Genomic DNA, 9,094 nt, shown 5'->3' with positions numbered 1-9,094 from the left:
GCCACACGTTTCAGTCTGATTTCTGTAATCTTGTTATTGGTGGATAAGTGTGTGCGTGTATAGTGCTGGTGCCCCACCCACTCTAAAGTGCCTTGCCCACTCTGTCACTTACTAGGGTGTCTCGACCACGCACGCAAGTTCCTTGCCCACTTACGCATACATACGAGCGTTCCACGCCCACACCCGCCTACATACGAGGGTGCCACGCCCACTCCCGCCCACATGCGAGGTGGTTGGATGTGGTGACAAGATGCGAGTGAGAAGGTCCTCTCGCCGCTCAGCAATTATGGAAATTGTTGCTCCTCTTAACCCTCTCATTCCTCACTCCACTCACGCCCGCCCGTCCGCCGCCCGCTCCTCACTGTGAACCAGGGCCGCCCACGCCCGCCCACCGCCGCCACCCGCTCCTTACTGTGAACCAGTGCCGCCCACCGCCGCCACCCACTCCTCACTGTGAACCAGTGCCGCCCACGCCCGCCCACCGCCGCCACCCGTTCCTTACTGTGAATAAGTGCCGCCCACGCCCGCTCACCGCCGCCACCCACTCCTTACTGTGAACCAGTGCCGCCCGCCCATCGCCGCCACCTACTCCTTGCTGTGAACCAGTGCCGCCCACCGCCGCCCACCGCCGCCACCCACTCCTTACTGTGAACCAGTGCCGCCCGCCCACACATGCCCATCGCCGCCACCTACTCCTTACTGTGAACCAGTGCCGCCCACCGCCGCCACCCACTCCTTACTGTGAACCAGTGCCGCCCACCGCCACCACCCACTCCTTACTGTGAACCAGTGCCGCCCACCGCCGCCACCCACTCCTTACTGTGAATCAGTGCCGCCCACGCTCGTCCACCGCCGCCACCCACTCCTTACTGTGAACCAGTGCCGCCCACGCCCGCCCACCGCCGCCACCCGCTCCTTACTGTGAATCAGTGCCGCCCGCGCCCGCCCACCGCCGCCACCCACTCCTTACTGTGAACCAGTGCTGCCCGCCCATCGCCGCCACCTACTCGTTACTGTGAACCAGTGCCGCCCACCGCCGCCACCCACTCCTTACTGTGAACCAGTGCCGCCCACGCCCGCCCACCGCCGCCACTCACTCCTTACTGTGAACCAGTGCTGCCCACCGCCACCACCCACTCCTTACTGTGAACCAGTGCCGCCCACGCCCGCCCATCGCCGCCACCTACTCCTTACTGTGAACCAGTGCCGCCCACCGCCGCCACCCACTCCTTACTGTTAACCAGTGCCGCCCACGCCCGCCCACCGCCGCCACTCCTTACTGTGAATCAGTGCCGCCCACGCTCGTCCACCGCCGCCACCCACTCCTTACTGTGAACCAGTGCCGCCCGCCCACCGCCGCCACCCACTCCTTGCTGTGAACCAGTGCCGCCCACGCCCGCCCACCGTTGCTGACGCTCAATAAATTCCATAAGTGTTGTTGGTGGGTTGTATACCAGGATAATTATAGGAAGTTTGATCTCCTGAAGGATGTTTCTGCGGATCAACGCCCCCATAGCCCAGTCCAGGACCAGGACTCCACGTGGATGGCCTGATCAACCAGGCTGTTGCTGCTGGCCGCACGCAGTGCAACGTATTGCTCAGGAACTGTTTTGAGAAACTTGCCCAGTTCCTTCTTGAAGACAGCCAGAGGTTTGTTGGTAATTTCTCTTACGCACGGAAGAAGGGGGTTGAAGAGTCGGGGTTCCTTGACACTCATTGAGCTGTATCTTAGTATAATCTTAGAAGACCTGCTTTTTAAGTGGAGGTATACCTGGAGGGTGTTCCAGGGGTTTAATATGCCAGGTCAACCAGGCTGTGATGGATATGTGGGGTAGCGGGCCACCAACAATGACAGCCTGGTTGATCAGGCAAGCACCAGACGAGCTTGGCCCATGGCCGGGCTTCAGCAAAAAAAAAAAAATCGGAACTCACCAAAGGTATATCAAAGGTAAAGGTATAACCGAGTCTCACATAAAGACCTATTCCTGCAACGAGAGTTTAACTACTCTGAGAGTAGTTAAACTCTCGAAACTCTTCAAAGGTATATCAAAGTTATAGGTATAATTTATTATCACATCCGTAAAATCAAATATCATGGACTGGATACTTCGCTGTGGAAGAGGTCACTGCTGTGAGACTCTCCTAGGAAGCCACTTACGACAGGAATTATTTTTTTTTTCATCTTTACTTTTAGGCCTTTGAACTAATTTCATTGGCTGGTTTTTTACTGGTGGTGGTGGGCCTAATTCGTCAGCCACTCGTGTTGGGAAGGAGTGGAGGTGTGTGGAGGCTTGAGGAGTATAGTGTTTGTGGGCACGATAGAGGTGGTTGGCACCCCAGACAGAGAGGGGGAAGAGGTTGCAGTTATTTCTACATTTGAAACACTCTGAGCCATCAAGTTTGGCAAGTTATGAGGGAAGGGGTGTGACACGTGGCTCCAGTTATATGTGTGCATTACTGTGTCGACCTGGCGTTAACCTCTCTCTTGTTTTGTGGCAGCCACACTCGCACTCGCCTTCCTTGATGTCACGAAGTTCCCACACATTGAGGCAGTGGGACCTTATCCAGGCCTGCCCTGATGACAAGTTCCCACACATACTGGAGCAGTGGGACCTCATCCAGGCTTGCCCTGATGCCAAGTTCCCACACGTACTGGGACAGTGGGACCTCATCCACCTGCCCTGATGTCAAGTTCCCACACATACTGGAGCAGTGGGACCTCATCAAGGCTTGCCCTGATGCCAAGTTCCCACACGTACTGGGACAGTGGGACCTCATCCACCTGCCCTGATGTCAAGTTCCCACACATACTGGAGCAGTGGAACCTCATCCAGGCTTGCCCTGATGCCAAGTTCCCACACGTACTGGGACAGTGGGACCTCATCCACCTGCCCTGATGTCAAGTTCCCACACATACTGGAGCAGTGGAACCTCATCCAGGCTTGCCCTGATGCCAAGTTCCCACACGTACTGGGACAGTGGGACCTCATCCACCTGCCCTGATGTCAAGTTCCCACACATACTGGAGCAGTGGGACCTCATCAAGGCTTGCCCTGATGCCAAGTTCCCACACGTACTGGGACAGTGGGACCTCATCCACCTGCCCTGATGTCAAGTTCCCACACATACTGGAGCAGTGGGACCTCATCCAGGCTTGCCCTGATGCCAAGTTCCCACACATACTGAGACAGTGGGACCTCATCCATCTGCCCTGATGTCACATATGAAGCAACTACTCAGCCCCCTATGTTAGTGAGGTCACAGCCTAGCTCCCTCCCCACCACCTGTATAAGTGGAATCACAGCCCAGTTCCCTCCACCACTTATGTAAGAGGTGCTCACAGCCCAACTTCCTCTGGCAAGATCTCTGGCTTTTTCCTCTGTGATTTTTAAAGCAAGTGTGCCATCACCCACTGTGTGTGTGTGTGTGTGTGTGTTCCCTGTCTTCAGTATTTCAACTACCAGAATCTTTCCTTAGCAGTGGTTGTCAGGATCTTTTTGGGTCTGCTGTATGAGATGGGGTTAAGAATGCCCCCCATAACAGTTCAAGCTTCACGACCCCCAAAATATAGGCCCCCCACTAGGTTGTAGCTATTATTGCAAACTCTTGTGTGCAGTTCCATTATTTTGCCACACTCAACAAGCTTTCTAGTATCCTTAGGGAATCAATTTTTCTCAGTTTACAGTTGTACGTTTTAGTTGTTTTACCCTGGCTGGGAGCTGTGTTGCACCTCGCTTGTTTTACCCTGGCTGGGAGCTGTGTTGCACCTCGCTTGTTTTACCCTGGCTGGGAGCTGTGTTGCACCTCGCTTGTTTTACCCTGGCTGGGAGCTGTGTTGCACCTCGCTTGTTTTACCCTGGCTGGGAGCTGTGTTGCACCTCGCTTGTTTTACCCTGGCTGGGAGCTGTGTTGCACCTCGCTTGTTTTACCCTGGCTGGGAGCTGTGTTGCACCTCGCTTGTTTTACCCTGGCTGGGAGCTGTGTTGCACCTCGCTTGTTTTACCCTGGCTGGGAGCTGTGTTGCACCTCGCTTGTTTTACCCTGGCTGGGAGCTGTGTTGCACCTCGCTTGTTTTTCATTCTCATACTGTTAGGGAAATCTTTCCCTATGTTTCTGATTCATTTACATATTTAGCATCCTCTCCTGTGTCCTCGAAACATCCGTTGATATGGCCACGTAGGTTGTTCCAATTCCAAGATGGGCGTTTCTGCCACTTTTGTGTTCCCATTCTCCACCATTCAGTCTGCGCCTGGCCTAACCAGTCTTCTCGGTAACTTGTACGTCGTGATCAAGTCTCCTTTCACTTCATGGAGCAGATAAGTGCACCCTGCACGTTACAGTCTCGTGAGGAATTAACGACGGCGGTGACAGTGTTAACACCTCTGAGCTCCGTGATTCATGACCTACCTGTCATGAATTACCCCGTCTAAGATCCCCCCACACACCGTCTAACATCCCCCAGCCACACATCGTCTAACATCCCCCCACACCCCGTCTAACCTCCCCGCACACCCCGTCTAACATCCCCGCACACCCCGTCTAACATCCCCCCACTCCCCATATAGCATCCAACCACACACCGTCTAACATACCCCCACACTCCGTCTAACATCCCCCCACACCCCGTCTAACATCCCCCCACACACCGTCTAACATCCTCCAGCCACACACCGTCTAACATCCCCCAGCCACACACCGTCTAACATCCCCCAACCACACACCGTCTAACATCCCCCAACACAGTCTAACATCCCCCAGCACACCGTCAAACACCCTTCCACACACCGTCTAACATCCCCCAACACACCGCCTAACATCCCCCAACCAGCACCGTCTAACATCCCCCCAACACACCGTCTAACATCCCCCAACCACACACCATCTAAGATCCCCAGCCACACACCGTCTAACATCCCCAACACACCGTCTAACATCCCCCAGCCACACACCGTCTAATATCCCAAGCCACACACCGTCTAACACCCCCACACACCGTCTAACATCCCTCAACACACTAACATCCCCCAACCACATACCGTCTAACATCTTCAGCCACACACCGTATGACACCCCCCAGCCACACACCGTCTAACACACCCCCACACACCGTCTAACATCCCCAGCCACACACAGTCTAACATCCCCCAACACACCGTCTAACACCCCAGCCACACAGTCTAACACCCCCCACACACCGCTTAACACCCCCCACACACCATCTAACACCCCCACACACCGTCTAACACCCCCACACACCGTCTAACACCCCCACACACACAGTCTAACAACCCCCCCCCCACACACACACCTTCTAACACCCCCATACACACCGTCTAACCCCCCACCCACCAACACCCCCACACACCGTCTAACACCCCCACACATCGTCTAACACCCCCCACACACCGTCTAACACCCCCCACACACCGTCTAACACCCCCACACACCGTCTAACACCCCCCACACCGTCTAACCCCCACGAACCGTCTAACACCCCCACACACCGTCTAACACCCCCACACACACCGTCTAACCACCACACACCGTCTAACACCCCCCACATATACACCGTCTAACACCCCCCACATATACACCGTCTAACACCCCCACACATACAGTCTAACCCCCCACACACACCGTCTAACACCCCCACACCCCGTCTAACACCCCCACACATACACCGTCTAACACCCCCCCACACACCGTCTAACACCACCGCACCCCGTCTAACACCCCCACACATACATCGTCTAACACCCCCACACACACACCGTGTAACACCCCCACACACGCACCGTCTAACACCCCCCCCCCCACACACACACCGTCTAACACCCCCCCACACACACCGTCTAACACCCCCCCCACACACACACCGTCTAACACCCCCCACACACACCGTCTAACACCCCCCCACACACACACCGTCTAACACCCCCACACATACACCGTCTAACACCCCCACACACCGTCTAACACCCCCGCACCCCGTCTAACACCCCCACACATACATCGTCTAACACCCCCACACACACACACCGTGTAACACCCCCCACACACACACCGTCTAACACCCCCCACACACACACCGTCTAACACCCCACACACACACACCGTCTAACACCCCCCCCCCCCCACACACACACACCGTCTAACACCCCCCCCACACACACACACCGTCTAACACCCCCCCCACACACACACACCGTCTAACACCCCCACACACACACCGTCTAACACCCCCCACACACACACCGTCTAACACCCCCCCCACACACACACCGTCTAACACCCCCCCACACACCGTCTAACACCCCCACACACACACCGTCTAAAACCCCCCCACACCGTCTAACACCCCCCACACACACCGTCTAACACCCCCACACACACACCGTCTAACACCCCCACACACACCGTCTAACACCCCCACACACACACACACCGTAACACCCCCCAACACACATACACCGTCTAACACCCCCCAACACACACCGTCTAACGCCCCCCCCCCCACACACACACACACCGTCTAACGCCCCCCACACACATACACCGTCTACCACCCCCCAACACACATACACCGTCTAACACCCCCAATACACCGTCTAACACCCCCCCACACACACACCGTCTAACACCCCACACACACACCGTCTAACACCCCACACACACACCGTCTAACACCCCCCACACACATACACCGTCTAACACCCCCACACACACACACCGTCTAACACCCCCACACACACACCGTATAACACCCCACACACACCGTCTAACACCCCCCACACACACACCGTCTAACACCCCCCCATACACCGTCTAACACCCCCCATACACACCGTTTAACACCCCCCCCATACACACACCGTCTAACACCCCCCCATACACATACCGTCTAACACCCCCCACACACACCGTCTAACACCCCCCCCACACACACCGTCTAACACCCCCACACACACCGTCTAACACCCCCCCTTACACACCGTCTAACACCCCCCCCCACACACACACCGTCTAACACCCCCCCCACACACACACCGTCTAACACCCCCCCACACACACCGTCTAACACCCCCACACACACCGTCTAACACCCCCCCTTACACACCGTCTAACACCCCCCCACACACACACCGTCTAACACCCCCCTTACACACCGTCTAACACCCCCCCCACACACCGTCTAACACCCCCCCCTTACACACCGTCTAACACCCCCCACACACACACATACCGTCTAACACCCCCCTTACACACCGTCTAACACCCCCCACACACACACACAGTCTAACCCCCCCTTACACACCGTCTAACACCCCCCCACACACACACACACCGTCTAACACCCCCCCCCTTACACACCGTCTAACACCCCCCACACACACCGTCTAACACCCCCCCTTACACACCGTCTAACACCCCCCACACACACAGTCTAACACCCCCCACACACACAGTCTAACACCCCCCCCACACACACACCGTGTAACACCCCCACACACATACCGTCTAACACCCCCCACACACACACACTGTGTAACACCCCCACACACACACCGTCTAACACCCCCCCACACACACACACCGTCTAACACCCCCCACACACACACACCGTCTAACACCCCCACACACACACACACCGTCTAACACCCCCCCCCTTACAAACCGTCTAACCCCCCCACACACACCGTCTAACACCCCCCCTTACACACCGTCTAACACCCCACACACACACACACCGTCTAACACCCCCCACACACACACACCGTCTAACACCCCCCCTTACACACCGTCTAACACCCCCCACACACACACACCGTCTAACACCCCCCCCTTACACACCGTCTAACACCCCCCCACACACACACCGTCTAACACCCCCCCTTACACACCGTCTAACACACCACACACACACACCGTCTAACACCCCCCCTTACACACCGTCTAACACCCCCCACACACACACACCGTCTAACCCCCCCCTTACACACCGTCTAACACCCCCCCACACACACACCGTCTAACACCCCCCCCACACACACACCGTCTAACACCCCCCCCCTTACACACCGTCTAACACCCCCCACACACACACACCGTCTAACACCCCCCCTTACACACCGTCTAACACCCCCCACACACACAGTCTAACACCCCCCACACACACACAGTCTAACACCCCCCACACGCACACACCGTCTAACACCCCCACATACACACACCGTCTAACACCCCCCACACACACACCGTCTAACACCCCCCCCACACACACACACACAGTCTAACACCCCCCCACACACACACACCGTGTAACACCCCCACACACACACCGTCTAACACCCCCCCCACACACACACCGTGTAACACCCCCACACACACACCGTCTAACACCCCCCCCACACACACACCGTCTAACACCCCCCCCACACACACACACCGTGTAACACCCCCACACACACCGTCTAACACCCCCCCCCCCACACACCCACCGTCTAACACCCCCCACACACACACCGTCTAACACCCCCCACACACACACCGTCTAACACCCCCCCACACACACCGTCTAACACCCCCCACACACACAGTCTAACACCCCCACACACACACCGTCTAACCCCCCACACACACACCGTCTAACACCCCCCACACACACAGTCTAACACCCCCCACACACACACCGTCTAACACCCCCCACACACACCGTCTAACACCCCCCACACACACCGTCTAACACCCCCACACACACCGTCTAACACCCCCCCACACACACCGTCTAACACCCCCACACACACACCGTCTAACACCCCCCTCCACACACACACCGTCTAACACCCCCACACACACACACCGTCTAACACCCCCCACACACACACCGTCTAACACCCCCCCACACACACCGTCTAACACCCCCCATACACACACCGTCTAACACCCCCCAGTCACTCGCTCCATCTCACGGTCGCACACTGTTGTGATTTAACTTTGAAACTACAACCAGTTTAGAATAGCATTGTTTGGTAAGATGCGAGGTATTCCATTGTACGTGTCCTTGCGAGGTCCTCCATTGTACGTGTCCTTGCGA

The 9,094-nt window shown here is 56.8% G+C and overlaps 2 pseudogenes; both read left to right on the top strand.

Moving 5' to 3' along the window:
- The first annotated feature begins 2,896 nt into the window (after positions 1-2,896).
- LOC138853993 (uncharacterized) lies at positions 2,897-7,100 on the top strand (annotated as a pseudogene).
- Positions 7,101-7,708: 608 nt separating this feature from the next.
- Positions 7,709-8,488, top strand: LOC138853998 (uncharacterized; annotated as a pseudogene).
- Positions 8,489-9,094: the final 606 nt, after the last annotated feature.

This window comes from Cherax quadricarinatus, chromosome 45 (assembly GCF_038502225.1).
Source record: "Cherax quadricarinatus isolate ZL_2023a chromosome 45, ASM3850222v1, whole genome shotgun sequence".
NCBI classification, from domain to species: Eukaryota; Metazoa; Arthropoda; class Malacostraca; order Decapoda; family Parastacidae; genus Cherax; species Cherax quadricarinatus.
The sequence above is the reverse complement of the archived record's forward strand: the minus strand, read 5'-3'. Positions and strand labels throughout refer to the sequence as shown.